The sequence below is a fragment of the Bufo gargarizans genome, chromosome 2 (assembly GCF_014858855.1).
Source record: "Bufo gargarizans isolate SCDJY-AF-19 chromosome 2, ASM1485885v1, whole genome shotgun sequence".
NCBI lineage: Eukaryota > Metazoa > Chordata > Amphibia > Anura > Bufonidae > Bufo > Bufo gargarizans.
In genome coordinates, this window is record NC_058081.1 from 333,780,192 (window position 1) to 333,799,664 (window position 19,473).

Consider the following 19,473-nt stretch of genomic DNA (forward strand, 5'->3'; position numbering starts at 1 on the left):
ATATCACCCCCAAACCGTCCGGCTCTTAGTTAAGGAATGAGGCTAAGGGGACGTTCCCCTGTGGATCATGCTCCTTGTATAAATACATCAGGAAAAGAAAATACTTTAACAACACAAGCACAGGGATAACATATGGGCTGAGATCCTTCATCAATTGCAAAACAGTAGGAGTTATTTATCTCCTAACATGTGAATGTGGCAAACAGTATATTGGCAAGACAAAGCGCGAGTTCAGGAAAAGGATTGGTGAACATCTCATTGACATCAGGAATGAGACAGACACACCAATTGCATGTCATGTCAGTGAATACCATGACGGTTGAGGTGAGGTTGTGAAGTTCCAAGGTATTGAACATGGTGCACGACCCACACATAGGGGTGATGTGGATACCATTTTTTTATGGAAAGAGGCTCAGTTGATCTTTAGGATGCACATTGTAAAACCACAGGGTTTAAATTACACCATTTCTTATGTGTGTTTTATATGAACGTTTGCGTTCAGCTCTGATTACTAACATCTTGTTGGGTCATACTCTGCCCCAGTATCAGTACATTTTTCTGGGATATTATCAGTCTGCGCCTTTTCCCAGCTAGTACTGGGCCACACAATATCTGACAGGGGGTTTGCCTTCATTAGCCACATTTAGCCATTAATGCCCTGGTTTTATGTCTTTTTGTTACTTGCTGTCATAATCACATGTGGCTAGGGGCTCGTAATCTAGCAGGTTGGGCAAGACTTACAATATCCTTCTACCTCTCTGAACACACCGGGCCAGTAAAAACGTTGTAGTATCCAGTCCTGTCTTTTCTGTATTCCCAGATGACCCCCGAAAGCATGCTGGTGGGCTAACTCTAACACGAGCCTGGGGCACCACCAACTATTCAATGGATTCACCTCACAGCTGGTTTACCCGAAACAACATATCTTGATGAACCACAAAACGGGGAAACACTGTCTCTGCCCCTGGTTGTTGTGGTTCCCCATCTATTATTAACACATTTTCCCAGGTTCGGGATAGGGTTTGGTCCTGCTGTTGTGCAGTACCAAAATTCTCCCCAGAGACATTGAGGTCTGCCAGCTCAGGACCCGGCGGCAAGTCCTCCATGTCTCCCACCATTACACTTGTCTTCCTCTCTTCCACATAAATGGTGGTCACTCCTACCATTGGCCCTTCGGTCTCAGGTTCCCAGGGTTCTGGTCTCCCCCCTGAGCCAGGCCACTCTGATAGGGTTACATCTGTCTAACGGGTATCGGTAACTGTCGTATCCGGCCAGAGTGCAAGTCTCTCCCAATTATTAGTTTATACGGTAATTTTGTGGCGACGGCCACCTCATGAGTCCACTTGCCAGCCACCATTGATAGAGAGACCAGTACGGTGGTATAGTCTTTTAAGTCCCCATGAATGCACACAATTCCGACCTTTCGGCCAGTATACTTGATGGACCGTACCAGGGCAGCTCTTACCAGGGACACCAGACTTCCTGAATCCAGCAGTACCACCACCAGAGTGTCCCCCACTTCCACCTGGCACAGGTGGCTATTGTCAACAGTCTTGGAAGTACCTGTGGCGCACAGCTTCCTGGCATACAATAAGTGGCAGGTAGCCATAGTTGATATCCATGGGTTCACCCCGATGGGGACAGTAGGCTCTTATGTGTCCAGGCTTGTGACACCACCATCAGACCACTGGGGCTGTGTCTGCAGGGAATACGTCCCGGGGGTGTTTGGCTGGCACCAGCCGCCGGGTCTGGGTGGAGATTTCCAGGGTTTGGCTGGCCCCCTCCCAAAAGAACCCCCCGGCAGATTTCTTGTGGCCTCGTAGCGCTCCACCAGGTCGACCTTCTCCAAGCATTACCAAGCAACACCTAACCAATCCAGTGCTGTTGTCCTTTGTCTAGAAAATCACTTTTATTCATATGGTAATTACCTGAGTAAGGTGCCCAAGGGGCTGTCCCTCCGGCTGTTGGTGCCCAGCCGCGTCCCTTCTCCTGGAGCCCAGCACTGCCCCACTGCTAATTTATTCACTCCTTATTGCCGGCTGGTGTATGTGCAGTGCATCCTGTGAGGGAGATTCTGGGCGCTGACATGTGTATCCACAGTGCATGCACAAGCTTATGGCTCAGCGAATGCATTCTGTGAATACACATGTCAGCACCTGGAATCGGCATCACAGGATGCACTGCACATGCGCCAGCCGGGGATGAGGAGTGAATAAATTAGCAGTGGGGCGGTGCTGGGCTCCAGGAGAAGGGACACAGCTGGGCACCAACGGCCAGAGGGACAGCCCCTTGGGCACCTTACTCAGGTAGTTACCATATTAACAAAAGCGATTTTCTAGACAAAAGGACAACACTTAGGGTAGTAATACTAGTATATTTTAATACAAAATGAGCAGACTGATGTGATGATGTTAAAAGCTCTGTCGCTAAAATCCAGGTGACAGAATCCCTTTAACTTAAACAGTTCAGTGTATTTTTCACACAAAGGGAAAAGCGAAAAGTAACTGGTCAGCAGTTTTTCCACCCGAAGTCGACAGCAGGCTTTAGAGCCTGTTTCCCAGCAGGCGTCTCTCAGCCCTTTAGCACGGCACAAGTTCTCAGTTCCAAAAACACACAGAGACTGACAGCGCTCCACTGTCAGATGGAGGATAATCCACACCCAGCTGAGACTGCTGGCTGGGTTTTATATAGGCCACCCACCCAGCACTTTCTACTCCCAATAAGAGCCGGCTCCGATCGGCTTTAAAGCCACACTAACAACAAACAGTGTCAACCAGCACTAGCTGCCACTGACACATACAACTACCAGCTCTTACCTTACCGAGGCCACGAATCTCGATGAGACATACCTTTCATCGCGCAGTGGGAGGAGATGGTAGACACACCTCCGGTGCGATTGGTGTTCTGCGAGATCGCGCCTGCTAAAGGAGGAGTCTCTGGCATTTAGAGTCGGCAGCCGGCCGACACGGCCGTCATAGCGCCGATGCTGCCATGCTGCAGGCCACTCTGTATGGTGTTTCTACTATGTAATTACTTACCTTGCAACTTGCTCTGCTCCAGATGAAGTGTAGGCTCACTACTGCACAGAAAGGCGTCGAGCGGGGGCAGTAATAATAGAGGGTGCATAAGCAAAGTGATTACTATCTATGAAATATGTTCCAATAAGCAAACTAGCTCTGTCCATAGTGATCTGTAGCAGACCTTGGACAGACATATTACGGGGCTGCCCTGGCTTTTAGCCCTGATTTGGCAGTTGATGGATAGTGGACAAGGTGTCTGCCTTATATTCTAGGAGGCACCCTGGTTCATGTCCCATAGCAGCACTGACATCAACACCAATACTATCAGTGCTACTATTGTTTGTAGAGTGTAGAGCAATACGTCGTCTGACACTCCATGAATCAATTTGGGTTGAGGCAGTACAAGTCATATGATGTATGTTTTTTTCCCTCTATACTGTGGGGATACACTCTAGCCTGTGACACTCGCTATTTGAGTGTGAGTCTTGGATTCCTGGTTTTAATAATTTGTGACACAATAAAGATTCATATTTTATTTTAACGTTCCAATCAGGCATTTATTCAGTTGTAAATTCAGGGACGTATACACATTTACAATTATTTAGGATATCAGATTCCAAAGCTGCCATCTTATCACACAGGCATCTCTCTCCCACCCACCCAAAGAAACAGAGTATGTGAGTCCATCTCAGCACATTTATTAAGGCAGACACAGACAAGCTGTTCAATAGAAACAGCAGGTAGTACTATACTTATCTAACCTCTGGAAAATCTGGTGATATAAGCATGTATGTGGGCTGGACTTCAAATAAAATAAAAAAAACACAGCGGTAAGAACTAGAAGCTAGTTCTATAAAGGTTTCAATGTGGTCCTTTTTCAATAACATACACTAGAAAGGAAACACTATGGGGGTCATTTATCAAACTGGTGTAAAGGTGAACTGGCTTAGTTGCCCATAGCAACCAATCAGATTCCACCTTTCATTTTTAACAGCTCCTTTGGAAAATGAAAGGAGGAATGTGATTGGTTGCTATATGCAACTAAGCCAGTTCTACTTTACACCAATTTGATAAATGACTCCCTATATTTACTGTTAGTCTAGACTTACCATCAATCCACTCATGTGAAACTGGATCAAAACTGCCATATAACTGTCCTATGATAATAGCCTTTGGATTTATAAAAATATAATCCACTTTATGCTCATCCATTAATCCCTTGGTTTCCAGGTCTTTTAGAACTCCAGCAAGGACTTTAAGTGCAGAGGTTTTTCCCCCAAGTGGGCTTCCAATCAACATAAATCCATGTCGAACCAGCATCATTTCATAAATCTGTTAAATAGGGCTATGTTTTTCATATTTACTGGTATGTACTGGAGTACATTAGATTCCTTCAACAAAGACATACAGTACTTGAAGAAGATAAGTGCATGCAATAAATACTTTGCTAACTAGCCTGCACTTGCTATTTCAATTTTCTTGACCTTGCTAACATGGAAATCAAATTATTACAAACCGACTGGCAAACTCATTGTCCTATTCATTGATTACATTGCCTTATTCGTCTCTTCTTTAGATTTGCTGTATAAACCCTTGTCATCTCTTTCAAGTTCCTACCTATTCTCCCACCCCAATAAACAGCATCTTAACACTTCATGAGTAGTGATAAGCGGCATAGGCAATATTCATTTTCGCAATATCTCACTAATTTTTTTGCATAGTATTTGCAATAAATTTGCGGATTCTATAATTCGTGATCTCCAGTCATTATTTTCACGATTAGCACTGATGATGTGCATATTTTTTGTGCAATACATGCAACTTCACATTTTATCATGTCTGAGTAGATATTACTGATTGGTGCACTAAGTATTGCTGTGACATCACAACACTGTGTCTGTAGCATGTATCTATGGACAGCAGAGAAACAGTAATTCCTATCACACTACCTAACACCCTGCACTGGAACCTATCAGCTACACTATATCACTATCTAACCTACACTGACTATCTCCCACTAACCATCTGTATTATATACAGGTCCTTCTAAAAAAATTAGCATATTGTGATAAAGTTCATTATTTTCTGTAATGTACTGAAACATTAGACTTTCATATATTTTAGATTCATTACACAACAACTGAAGTAGTTCAAGCCTTTTATTGTTTTAATATTGATGATTTTGGCATACAGCTCATGAAAACCCAAATTTCCTATCTCAAAAAATTAGCATATTTCATCCGACCAATAAAAGAAAAGTGTTTTTAATACAAAAAAAGTCAACCTTCAAATAATGATGTTCAGTTATGCACTCAATACTTGGTCGGGAATCCTTTTGCAGAAATGACTGCTTCAATGCGGCGTGGCATGGAGGCAATCAGCCTGTGGCACTGCTGAGGTGTTATGGAGGCCCAGGATGCTTCGATAGCGGCCTTAAGCTCATCCAGAGTGTTGGGTCTTGCGTCTCTCAACTTTCTCTTCCCAATATCCCACAGATTCTCTATGGGGTTCAGGTCAGGAGAGTTGGCAGGCCAATTGAGCACAGTAATACCATGGGAAGTAAACCATTTACCAGTGTTTTTGGCACTGTAAGCAGGTGCCAGGTCGTGCTGAAAAATGAAATCTTCATCTCCATAAAGCTTTTCAGCAGATGGAAGCATGAAGTGCTCCAAAATCTCCTGATAGGTAGCTGCATTGACCCTGCCCTTGATAAAACACAGTGGACCAACACCAGCAGCTGACATGGCACCCCAGACCATCACTGACTGTGGGTACTTGACACTGGACTTCAGGAATTTTGGCATTTCCCTCTCCCCAGTCTTCCTCCAGACTCTGGCACCTTGATTTCCGAATGACATGCAACAGTCCAGTGCTGCTTCTCTGTAGCCCAGGTCAGGCGCTTCTGCCGCTGTTTCTGGTTCAAAAGTGGCTTGACCTGGGGAATGCGGCACCTGTACCCCATTTCCTGCACACGCCTGTACACGGTGGCTCTGGATGTTTCTACTCCAGACTCAGTCCACTGCTTCCGCAGGTCCCCCAAGGTCTGGAATCGGTCCTTCTCCACAATCTTCCTCAGGGTCCGGTCACCTCTTCTCGTTGTGCAGCGTTTTCTGCCACACTTTTTCCTTCCCACAGACTTCCCACTGAGGTGCCTTAATACAGCACTCTGGGAACAGCCTATTCGTTCAGAAATTTCTTTCTGTGTCTTACCCTCTTGCTTGAGGGTGTCAATGATGGCCTTCTGGACAGCAGTCAGGTCGGCAGTCTTACCCATGATTGCGGTTTTGAGTAATGAACCAGGCTGGGAGTTTTTAAAAGCCTCAGGAATCTTTTGCAGGTGTTTAGAGTTAATTAGTTGATTCAGATGATTAGGTTAATAGCTCGTTTAGAGAACCTTTTCATGATATGCTAATTTTTTGAGATAGGAATTTTGGGTTTTCATAAGCTGTATGCCAAAATCATCAATATTAAAACAATAAAAGGCTTGAACTACTTCAATTGGTGTGTAATGAATCTAAAATATATGAAAGTCTAATGTTTATCAGTACATTACAGAAAATAATGAACTTTATCACAATATGCTAATTTTTTTAGAAGGACCTGTATATGAGCTAACTAACTATCTAATGTAATTGACTCAGCAAAGCACAAAGTACAGCAATGTCACTGCTCTCTCAGAACTGCAAGAAAACTGCAGAAAATAGCCGCTGGGGAGTTTCTTATATAATAAGGGGTAGGCAACTTTCCTATTGGTTACTAGTGATGTCGCTAAGCTCTGACACAGATATTGCAACCTTCTCATTGGCCCACAAGCAAGAAGGGAGGTTACTGATGGAAAAAAATCTAGAATATCCGCGATTATGAAGATATATAAGTTTTTGGGGATGTATTTTCTGCTGCTGGCAGTATTTTGTGATGGACTGTGGTATTTGGCTCTGTTGGGGTGGTATAATGTGCCACAATATGGTATTGCTGGCCATGCCTTCCATGAATTTGGATCTGAATACAAAAAGGGGCCACTTTTATTATTTTTTCCCAGGCCACTTTAAGTTCCCAGTTCGCCCCTGTATGCCATAGTCTTACAGTCTACTTGTTTCCTGGCGTGGGGTTGTGTGGTCTCTGTGATGAACACAATGAAGGCTGACTTACTAAGACTGACGTTTTAAACACCATTCTCAGTAAAACAACCAAATTTATTAACTAGGTTTTCCACCTTTTATGAAGTGATGGCCTATCATCAAGGTCGGTCATAACTAGCTGATTCGCAAGGGTTCGATACTCCGTACTAATTCTGGTCAACTTTGAGCTTGTTATTGCAGCACTGCTCCCATTGACTTTAATGCCAGCTCTTGATCATGGCAGTCTATAGTCATTGCCAAACAGCTGTTTGGCGGGAGCCAAAAAATCAGAAACTATGTAAGGGCGGGTTTGCATCAGCGTTAGGAATTACATTATTGCTTGTAAGATGGAATTCAAAGCGGAAACCTTCAGAGGCTTTCTGCTTTGATCCATCATAATAGAGGTCTATCAGCAAACATAACAGATCCACAGGACTTTCTTATCCTCCCGGATAACAGAAACCAGACAGATCCATTATCTTGTCACGGCGGGCGTGCACTCAGACTCACAGATAACCCACCAACCAGGCTCTGGGCGAGAGACAGGGGAAGGGTCACCTCCTAGCTAATCCCTGACCTCTTTCCCTGCACTGCTCAGCCCACATGCAGACCTTTAAGGTAGGTGTGATGTGTCCCTGTGCCTGGGCTGAGAAAACCCTAACTTCCCTGAGATGGTGAAGAGGGGAAATTGGAGCAGCCTGCTTGCACAGAACCTGGATGGGAGAGATGACACAAAACAACCAAACTTGAATCACACTTATCTTTCTGAGCTGGAACAGACAGACAACCTTCCTTTCTAGCTTCCAAGACCACAATGATTTGTATAATCTGCTCAGAGCACTGGGCTGGTGTGCTATTTAAACTAATGACCCCACCCAGTGCACCTGATGAGAGACGGATCCAGCACGGCTCCAAAACAAACACTAAACTCATGCTGCTATCCTGGCCGACCTCCGCACATCGTCAGAGTGGGGCATGACATATCTTTGCCCATAGACCTCTATTATGACAGATCAAAACAGAATTCCTCTGAAGTTTTCCATTTTGAATTCTGTCTTACAATTGTGTTATTTTCCGTTATAACTAGAGATAAGCGAATTGAAGTTGACGAATAGTGTTGCTCGCAAATATTTGAATCACAAATTTTTATCGCGAATATTGGCACTTTCAGAATTCGTAAATATCTAGAATATAGTGCTATATTTTCATAACCGCGAATATTCTAGATTTTTTTTTAATCAGTATCCATGATCCCTCACTGCTTCTTGCTTGTGGGCCAATGAGAAAGCTGCAATACCTTTGACTTTAGGAGTAGTGTTGATAGAGAGTTTTCGTTTAGCGAATTTCCGTATAGCAAATTTTCATAGCAAATTTTCCGATTGCCGATTTTCACAATGAAGAAAATAACGATTGGAGATATATAATAAATATTCGCGAAATATTAAAAATTCGAATATTGCCCCTGCCACTCACCACTGTTGACGAAGTGGAATCCGATCCGAATTTCAGAAAAAATTTGATTTGCACTGAATTCAAATTTCCTGACGCTTCGTGTTAACAAATCACATCTTTTCCTAAATTGGCTACTGCACATGTTAGGACGTGGAGCAAAGAACTCTGGGAATGAGGGATCACCCACAATGCCATGCATGCAGCCAATCAGCAGCCAACCCCTGTGATGTCACAGCCCTATAAATAGCCTCAGCCATCTTGGATTCAGCTATTTTCCAGTCTACTTAGTGCAGGGAGAGAGAGACTTTAAAACTTTTTTTAGCTGAATAGTTCAGGGAAAGATCATTAGAAGTTTAGGGAAAAGGATAGGGAGGCATTTTTCCACATTCTAAAAGGAGAACAGGTTCCAATAGTGAGTGTACAGCCTGAGTAATATGAGCAGTCTTATTACACCTTGCTGCACTGACTGGGGATCCAAATTGCCATTATACTGCTGCTTTCAGGTTTGCAATAGATGATACCTTTACAATTCCAGCAAACCTTTCTTGTTATTGGGATGCAAGTGCTGTGTGATACAGCCATTAACATTCATTTACTAGAGGACAGTCAGCAGCTACTGCCCAGCCAGGATCTGGAGAAGGCATCCGCCGCTTCCTCCGCTAAGCAGGCAAGCAGTGATGAGGAGATTGGCGTGGGAGCTGGTGTTGCGAGTGGTCAGGCTCCTGGCTCAGAGTCATCATGGTGGCAGCAGTGGGAGGTTGGGAGACAAATGTGCCTGGGGTAGACCACTAGCTTTGCAGGAGCCTACCTGCTTGGAAAGTAGTGGTGCAGGGGTTCACAGAGGTACGCATAGGCAGTAGCAGTCAGTCAGTGCGGAGTGTTGGGGATAAAATCACTTACTCTGCGGTGTGGCAGTTTTTTGTTAAGCCGCCGTAGAAGCTGAACATGGCTATTTGCCAAATCTGTGGACAGAAGGTGACGCGTGGCCTGGGTGCCAATTTTGGCACTACGGCCCTGCGTCAACATATGCTGCGTCATCATAAAGTGGCCTGGGAGATCCATGGCTCCAATGTGGCGGTCCAGCCTGCTGCAGCAACCTCTGCATCACCCAGTGGCACACACCCTATTTCAGGCAGTCAAGGCTCCACCACCTCATCCGAAGGGTGCTGTCTGTCCTTCCCATCATCTACCTGTCCTGATGCTCCTGCTCCTCACCCTACTACTCCTTGTCAGTCATTGTGTCAGCATTCGATCGATGAAGCGATTGCTAAGAGACAACAGTATGTATGCACTCATCCAACGGCGCAGAAACTGAACGTGCTCCTGACTAAGCTACTGGTGCTGCAGTCCCTTCCTTTCCAAGTGGTTGACTCTGTACCCTTCAAAGAACTGATGGCTTTTTCCGAGCCGAGGTGGAGAGTCCCAATCTGTCATTTCTGTGCCAAAAAGGCAGTACCAGCCCTGCACAAATATGTAGAACTGAAGCTAGGTCAGTCATTGAGCCTGTCGGTGTCTTCCAAACTGCATGGCAGCTCCGATGTGTGGAGCTATAACTACTGTCAAGGACAATATATGTTCTTTATGGCCCACTGGGTAAATGTGGTTCATGCCTAGCCAAACCAGCAACTTGGCCAGGTGACACCGATTCCGTCTCCACGTTCTCATGCCATTGGTCCTGCGAAAATTGCCTCTGCCTCCTCATCCACCATCGTGTCCTCAGCCTCCACTGCAGGGACAATTCACAGTGCTCCTCCAGCATACCACATCTGCAGGACACGGCGGTTTCACGCTGTTCTACACCTCATTTGCCTGGGTGAACAGAGTCACACAGGGGAAGAACTGCTCCTTGTCCTTCATCAAGAAATCAAATCCTGGCTTTCTCTGTGAGAACTCAAAATCAGAACCATGGTGACCGACAACGGTAACAACATGGAGTCAGTGATGCGTCAAGGAGGGCTGAGCCATGCACCCTGTATGGCGCACGTGTGCAATCTGGTTGTCAAGCGGTTCCTGAAGTCTTCCACACATCTGCAAGACATCCTAAAAATGGCCAGGAAACTTTGCATGCACTTCAGCCACTCATACAATGCCAAACATACCCTCCTTGAGCTGCAGCGGCAGAACGGCATTCCACAACATAGGCTTATATGAAACATTTCCACCCGTTAGAATTCCACCCTCTATATGTTGGACAGAATATACAAACAGAGAAAGGGCATAAATGAGTTACATTTTTAGTAAAATGGGTGTTTTTCTACATAGGTGAGAGGAGAGGAGGAGCAGGAACAGCTGGAGGAGCAAGAAGGAGATGAGGAAGACAAGGCAGATGACCCAGGCACACCGTGGCAGTATGCAGTGGAGATGGAGGCAGCGAGTCCCTCCGAGTGACTTGCGCAAATGGTCCGCTGCATGCTCACTTGCTTGGGTAGTGACAGCTGAATGAGCGATGACTTATGACTCTCTACCTTGTTGACTTTTGCTACTGGTCCAAAATGGAGGCATTTTTTACACCCGCTGACAGGAAGGACAAACTGAACTATACAGACATCCTATGTAGTCAGTTGGCCGATGTCTATCTGCGCCATCATTCATCCTCTTGCAGGTCTGACTGGGGGGCCATCTGCACTCTCGTTCCACCGCCATGGGTGCTTTGGACTCTAGACTCAGCAGCTTGAGTGTAGAGTCGATGATGAGCAGCTTTCTTAACCTACTGGGCAGCCAAACTGGATTTGTGGCCGCAATTGGCCGAGTTTGCCCTTGAAAAGCTGTACTGCCCGGCCAGTAGTCTGGCATAAAAGCGGGTGTTTAGTGCGGCGGGGGCCATAGTTGCCCCAAGGAAAAACTCACCTGTCCACCCAAAATGATAATCTATGCTGCCTCACCCAAACCTTGACAAAAGCGACTGGTTTCTTCTGGCTACCTGCCTCAGCTACTATTGTGATGCTGCCACTTGATGATGCCACACATCTGATGCCAAGTGCTCATTCTTACACCCACCATCATCAGCGGGTACTGTTATTGCCACCCACCTCCTCACTCTGTCACCGTGTTACTCTGTTGTTGCCACCTCACCACTCAAGTCTCCTCATGCTGCTGCTGCTACCTCCGCACTATGTCATCTTGCCAGTCTGTGGCTTCCTCATGCTGCTGCTACCTCCACACTATGTCACCTTGACAGTCTGTGGCCTCCTCATGCTGCTGCTAACTCAATACTATGTCAGTCTGGTGCCTCCTCCGGCTAACTCCACACTATGTTACTGGGCCACTCTGTGGCTTCCTTATGCTGCTGCTACTTCAACACTGTGTCATTGGGCCACTCTGTGGACTTTTCAAGCTGTTCTCCCAGGCTCCACATTCTATGACTGGGCCACTATTTTGCCTTTTTGGCCTGGTTGACATCTTCATTTATTTGACCCTTCTTCTGATCCGTCAGAAGGAAGATAAAATGAGACGCACAACAGATCCTGAGCAATGGTTCAGGGAGGAGGAGATGCCAGGAATTCTCAATGGGCGTCTCCTTCTCCCTGGCTGTGCCGTGGTCCAATCACAGTTGAAAAAGTCACAGCCAGGGAGAAGGTGAGCAGTTTTTTCTCCCTGGCTGTGATACTCTCTGCTGTGATTAGACCGCGGCACAACCAGGGAGAAGGAGACCCATTGAAAAACACTTGCATCTCCTCCTCCCTGTACCAATGCTCAGGATTAACATACTGTGCGCGGAAACTAAAGGGGGCAAAATGGGGTGTACGAGATGTAATTGAAAAAAACATCCATGGTGTCAGCATAGGGAGGGGTAAACCCGCAAGGAAACTCCTCCCCCCTGTACCAATGCTCAGGATTAACATTATGAGTGCAAAAACTGCAAGGGGGCACAGTGGGGCATACGAGCGGTATTTGAAAAAAATAACTAGGGTGTCAGCATCAGCAGGGGGTAGCCCGCAAGGAAAGGTATTTAATTAAACTAGAAAATTCCCATGAAAGGTCCTCTTTAATAAATCTGCCTCATTTTGCCAGAGTATTATATTGTGTCACAGTGGCATGGAGTGCCCAAACAATATTTTAACATAATGGTCAAAAACAACAAAATAACAAAACAAATGTAGCCCTGTATTTGTCTAATAAATAGTACTAGGAAGCCTAAACCATGCTCAATCCTAAATTAACCCATCTGCTCGTGCAGAAAAGTGAATAAGGAGGAAATTGTCCATATGCTCAACATACTCATTTCAGCAGGTCACATGGGGTAATGACAAAAAGTAAAAGTGTTATTGAAAAGTAATATTTTAAAAATAATTTGTTGGGTAAACCAATTTCTTCAGTTCTAAATTGGAGATTAATAGAAGTAGTAGTTCACTGCAATCTGCAAATTGCAATATAAGATTTACCATAGGAAACTTCTAGTCATCCTATTCGCAAAGTTCTACCTGTCTTCAAGACCTTAGTGACTAGAAACAAAACTGATTATTGTTGGGGTTTGTCCATACAGGCAATACTAACACTTCAGGGATTACTGTAATGTATATAGTCTAGGCAATCCTATGTGAGTTAAATAGCCCAGACATCCAGCTGATAGCTTTTACCACCTTTAATACAAACCCTAAGAGCTGTTTCACACGAGCGAGTCCATTGCGGGAATCACGCTCCGTGTGTGAGTGTGATCCTCTGCTCTGGACTTGCAGGAGCGCATGGTATTATCATGATTTATAATGCTATGTGTCTCTGCATGGCCTTTTTTCCACAGAATCATAGTGACATAAAGCTGTCAGTATAATTCTGTAGAAATAAGGCCATGCAGAGACACATAGCATTATAAATCATGATAATGCCGTGCGCTCCTGCAAGTCCAGAGTGGAGGATCACACTCACACAGGGAGCTTGATTCCCGCAATGGACTCTCTCGTGTGAAATAGCCCTGGGCAGGTAAGAGAGGAGTAGTAGAGTTAGGATAGAGGGATGGCACTCTAGTCATAGACAGTGCATGGAATAGAAATATTTATTAATAATTAATATCAGCTAGCTTGGTTATGCCAGGAGATGATGATAAAAGAAATATGTAATAAAATAAAATAAAATACAATGTGGGAGATGAGCCTTCAATTAGATGCTCCTAATAAAATCAAAATAGACATAATCCATATGAAGATAAAATACCGTATTGTATAGGTAATGAACAAAATAGTCGAATGAAAAAGTAATCAGATGAAACAATAATCAAAATGAAAAATAGTTAATAATTAAAAATTAAAAATAAAATAAAAAAATCCTTTGAAGTAGTGGTATGGTCAGAGTTCTGTAAATAAATGTAGGTAGTTGATCCAATGGTATCCCCAAAGTAGAATAGGTAAGTCAATTAGGTCGGTAGGTGGGGACCTCTTTTAAGAGGTATAGTAGTATTATGTTCTGCCCTTTTATCCCGGGTATATAAGGTGTACACCTATAATTTAAGGGTTAATGCAATATTGGTACTGGTCACTCTTGTTCTCAGACTGGTGGAAACAGTTTACTTAGGTGGAGAGTGGTCCAGTAGTCATAGGTTGATTTGTATATACTGCTTGGTTAGCAGGTACATTACCCTCCTTCGATCGGCTGGTGAGTGGCTCCCGGCAGGCGTGCGGCGTCCGCGTGTGTTGTTCCCTCTCGCAGGGCGGGATGCTCTGCCTATTCGTTCCTGCAGGTGTTCGTCACTTCCGGTGACGTCACCTATACTCACTCGCTTTCCCGCTTGTTCCTCGTCGGCGTTCCACGTGGGGGCCGGTTGGCGGGAAAATTTGAATTTTCTAGTAGATGTTGTACTCCGGAGTTTTATGGTTTTTAGGATCCTTATTTCTTTCTAGCTAGAGTGACTTGGGTATGGCTACCGCAAAAACCCCATACGCGTTTCGGAGCTTGCTGCTCCTTCTTCAGTGAAGAAGGAGCAGCAAGCTCCGAAACGCGTATGGGGTTTTTGCGGTAGCCATACCCAAGTCACTCTAGCTAGAAAGAAATAAGGATCCTAAAAACCATAAAACTCCGGAGTACAACATCTACTAGAAAATTCAAATTTTCCCGCCAACCGGCCCCCACGTGGAACGCCGACGAGGAACAAGCGGGAAAGCGAGTGAGTATAGGTGACGTCACCGGAAGTGACGAACACCTGCAGGAACGAATAGGCAGAGCATCCCGCCCTGCGAGAGGGAACAACACACGCGGACGCCGCACGCCTGCCGGGAGCCACTCACCAGCCGATCGAAGGAGGGTAATGTACCTGCTAACCAAGCAGTATATACAAATCAACCTATGACTACTGGACCACTCTCCACCTAAGTAAACTGTTTCCACCAGTTTGAGAACAAGAATGACCAGTACCAATATTGCATTAACCCTTAAATTATAGGTGTACACCTTATATACCCGGGATAAAAGGGCAGAACATAATACTACTATACCTCTTAAAAGAGGTCCCCACCTACCGACCTAATTGACTTACCTATTCTACTTTGGGGATACCATTGGATCAACTACCTACATTTATTTACAGAACTCTGACCATACCACTACTTCAAAGGATTTTTTTTTTTTTTTTTTAATTTTTAATTATTAACTATTTTTCATTTTGATTATTGTTTCATCTGATTACTTTTTCATTCGACTATTTTGTTCATTACCTATACAATACGGTATTTTATCTTCATATGGATTATGTCTATTTTGATTTTATTAGGAGCATCTAATTGAAGGCTCATCTCCCACATTGTATTTTATTTTATTTTATTACATATTTCTTTTATCATCATCTCCTGGCATAACCAAGCTAGCTGATATTAATTATTAATAAATATTTCTATTCCATGCACTGTCTATGACTAGAGTGCCATCCCTCTATCCTAACTCTCTTACTCTCACCACGAGCGTCGGGTACGCTCCGTTCGGATTGAGCACCTTATTCCATTTTTTGGGTTGCAGTGAGCCGCCCCACCATAACCTTCACACAAGAGAGGAGTAGTGTTTATTTAAATAAAACTGGACTTATGATATAAGTAATTATTAAGTATTCTAACACATATGTTGTACGGCTGGGTCCCAATATATAAAGCTGTCCATTGTGGCTTTCCTCCAATCTGGTGCAAACAATGTATGAGAGAATCTGATACCAGAACTGATCCAGTCCTTTTCTTTGGGCTCATTTCTACCATCAGTTTTAACACTTCTCCCAGCACTAGAAGGAAAAACGTAGCTTGTAGCATTTTCCGTCTGGTTCTTTTAGCTGTCACGTGTACAAAAATGTTATCAATTCTGCCAGTCTCAGGCATAAAACAACTGGCCAGAAATACCTGATGTATGTGTAAGGCCTCTGTCACATGACCGTTTTTTTTTTCCGTGTACGGGCCGTTTTTTATGTTCCGTATACAGTGCGTATATGGAACCATTTATTTCAATGGTTCCGCAAAAAACAAGGAAGGTACTCAGTATGCATTCCGTTTCCGTATTTCTATTTTTACGTTACGTTGAAAGATAGAACATGTCCTATTATTGCCCGCAAATCACGTTCTGTGGCTGCATTCAAGTCAATGGGTCCGCAAAAAAACGGAACACATACGGAAATGCACCCGTATGTCTTTTGTATCCATTCTGTTTTTGCAGAACCATCTATTGAAAATGTTATGCCTAGCCAAATTTTTTCTATATGATTACTGTATACTGTATATGTCATACGGAAAAACGGAAATACGGAACAGAAATGGAAACTCAACGGAAATAAAAAACGGAACAACGGATCCGTGAAAATCGGACTGCAAAACGCTGAAGAAGTCATATGGTCATGTGAAAGAGGCCTAACAATAGCTTTCAATATGAGGAACTGTCAGCAAAAATAAAGTGAATATATCTTAAAATTACAGCTATATAATGTAATAAAAGAGTGTGATATATTAAATTCACTCAATGAGAAGTCTGTTATAATATATTCAACAGAATATGCTATCACGTATTAATAAGAGGAACACTTGCTGACTTGTTTTATCTTCTTGATGAAGCAAGGGACTGGTTGGAGATTCATTTTCCTGGTGATTTCCCTGATGGACACCTCTAGACTGCCATGGTCAGGAGCTGGCAAAACAACCCCTGGGAAGAGGTCAGAAATGATGCTATCAAAAAGCGGGACGTCGTGGGACAAAAACTGCAAATTGAAAATGAGAGAGAGGAAAAAAAATTAGCAGCATTCCATTTCCCGAAGAAAGAAAAATCTATGCACTTTGCAGCAACTTAAAAATACCATACATATAAATCTAATATTCTATTTTATTGTAATGACAATAATACACTTAAGTGCAATACATTTATATAAAAATATATCTGATGTTGAGAAATGAAATTCACTTTTTCAGAACCTTTAGCATTTTCCCCAAATAGGAAATTCAAAGACAATTATGACACTTCCATTAATTCCTGGAGACTAAGTAGGTTGTCCAGTTATTTATTTACTTACAGATAGAAATGAACAAAATGAGCAAGGGTTAACAGCCAAACAAAACTCAATATTTATTGCCCTGATTCTGTAGTTTACAGAAACACCCCATACTGTATGTGGTCTGAAACTGCTGTACGGGCACATGGCAGGGCGCAGAAGTAAAGGAACGCCATATGGTTTTTTGAAGGCAGATTTCACTGTGATAATTTTAAGTTGCCATGTCACATTTGAAGACCCCTGATGCACCCCTAGAGAAGAAACTCCAAAAAAGTTACCCCATTTTGGAAACTATACCCCTCAATGCATTCAAAACTGATTTAACAAACTTTGTTAACCCTTTAGGTGTTTCACAAGAATTCAAGGAAAATGTAGATGAAATTTCAGAATTTCACTTTTTTGAGCAGATTTTCCATTTTAATCAAATTTTTCCAGTAACAAAGCAAGGGTTAACAGCCCAAAATACCTCAATATTTATTACCCTGATTCTGTAGTTTACAAAAACACCCCATATGTGATCGTAAACTGCTGTACAGGCACACGGCAGGGCACAGAAGGAAAGGACCATATGGTTTTTGAAAGGCAGATTTCACTGGGATAATTTTAAGTTGCCATGTCACATTTGAAGACCCCCTGATGCACCCCTAGAGTAGAAACTACAAAAAAAGACCCCATTTTGGAAACTACGGGGTAAGGTGGCAGTTTTGTTGGTACTATTTTAAGGTACATATGATTTTTTGAGACAAGGTAACAAAAATAGCTGTTTTGGCACCGTTTTTATTTTTTGTTATTTACAATATTCATCTGACAGGTTAGATCATGTGGTATTTTTATAGAGCAGGTTGTTACGGGTTTTGGTTGTTTGTTTCAGTATTACATAATAAAGCATTTTTCAAAAAAAAAAAATTTGGGTGTCTCCATATTCTGAAAGTCATAGTTGTTAAGTCATAGTTGTTTTATGATTAATCGTTTTTATTGATTTTGCATATCATATGTTTACAGACGATGTTCATTATGCAAAAGGTTACTTATAAAGAGAACAATTGGTATTACACCAATAACATTACAGTACAATACAGTTGAGGGTGAGGCACATACCCTCAGTTTGCCTCATAAAAAATTACAGGAAATCAGGAGACAATGCAAGTATTCAATCGTTTTTAGAACTTACAATCCTTTGATAGAAACTAAATTCTAATTTCTTCACTTTAGCAAGAAAATAAAATAAAATTGAGACTGTAAAATATAAGGTCTATCTAGCAGCGCAACAGCCCATGCTAGAAGATGATTATTAATTCATGGTACATAATTGGGACTCAACATCCAGGGGGACCATGTCTTTTTCTTTAAAGTCTGGCTTAACATTGAGTTTGGGAGAAGTCTCTCAAGTCTACACGTAGTATTTAGAGTTTGGATTACTTCGGAGATTGCTGGAGGATTCACTGCCTTCCAATGTCTAGTGATAACTAATTTAGCACTGAGTAAGATATGTCCTATAACACGTCTGTCATCAAACAGTAGATCATCTATATATTGGGAACAAGCGGCATTTAATCCTGTAGGCATCTTTCTGCAACAGGTGGGATTCCTGAATACACAGTACATCAGCTTTACCAGACATCGCCTCTTTCCAAAGATAAGCCCTTTTCTGTGGACAGTTTAGTCCCCTGGAGTTTAGGGAAAGAATTGTCAGTCCCATGGTCTTGGTCCATGGCGCTGAAGATGGCCGCTACACTGCTCAAAAAGACCTGGAGGAGATACAAGCAAAATTAAGTACAGCGCAAAGTGAAGCATTGTTGGAAAAAATTAGAAGAAATTAAAAGAAATAAACAGAAAAAACTGAAGTAGACATAGCAATGTGTCTACAGGTAGGGGCAAAAGTTCCATGTTGAAACCAAGAATAGGAATCTATTCAACCTTGGAGAGGTATAACATAACCTGAGGTGCACCAATGGTAGTCGTAAATACGTATTCAGCTGAAAAGCGCATTACGCCACCTGTGGCAGATAATTAGAAAACAAAAATAAACATGTAACGGAGAACAGTCACTTGACAAATCCGTTGAAGGAAGAAAAGGAGGTATCTGTGTCTTTATCTTCTGGAATCTTCACAGCTTGCCCACACAGAGTCTGCAACTGGCATTTCAGCGCGAGGGTAGATTTAGTGACTCTAACTTGCAATTGAACAGGAAAAGTACTTGAGAAGACAGATGTGCAGATCACTTTTGATGCTGGGGAGGATAAGAACTATTGTGGACTGGGGTGGAGATGGTAATTTGCCAACCTTTTAGTAGAGTTTTCCCCTCAAGGGATTGGACCAGGTGAGAGCGTCCATCTTTAGCTGTAAGTAACTTCATAGGATATCCCCATTTGTAAACAATTTCATGTTTGCGCAGGGAGCGCGTGATAGGTAGAAGCTCACTGCGTTGTTTCAAGGTAGCCGC

General features: G+C 43.1%; 1 pseudogene; it reads right to left on the reverse strand.

Moving 5' to 3' along the window:
- The window catches only part of LOC122925882, a 2,558,103-nt pseudogene that overhangs the window by 1,339,878 nt on the left and 1,198,752 nt on the right, over nt 1-19,473 (reverse strand).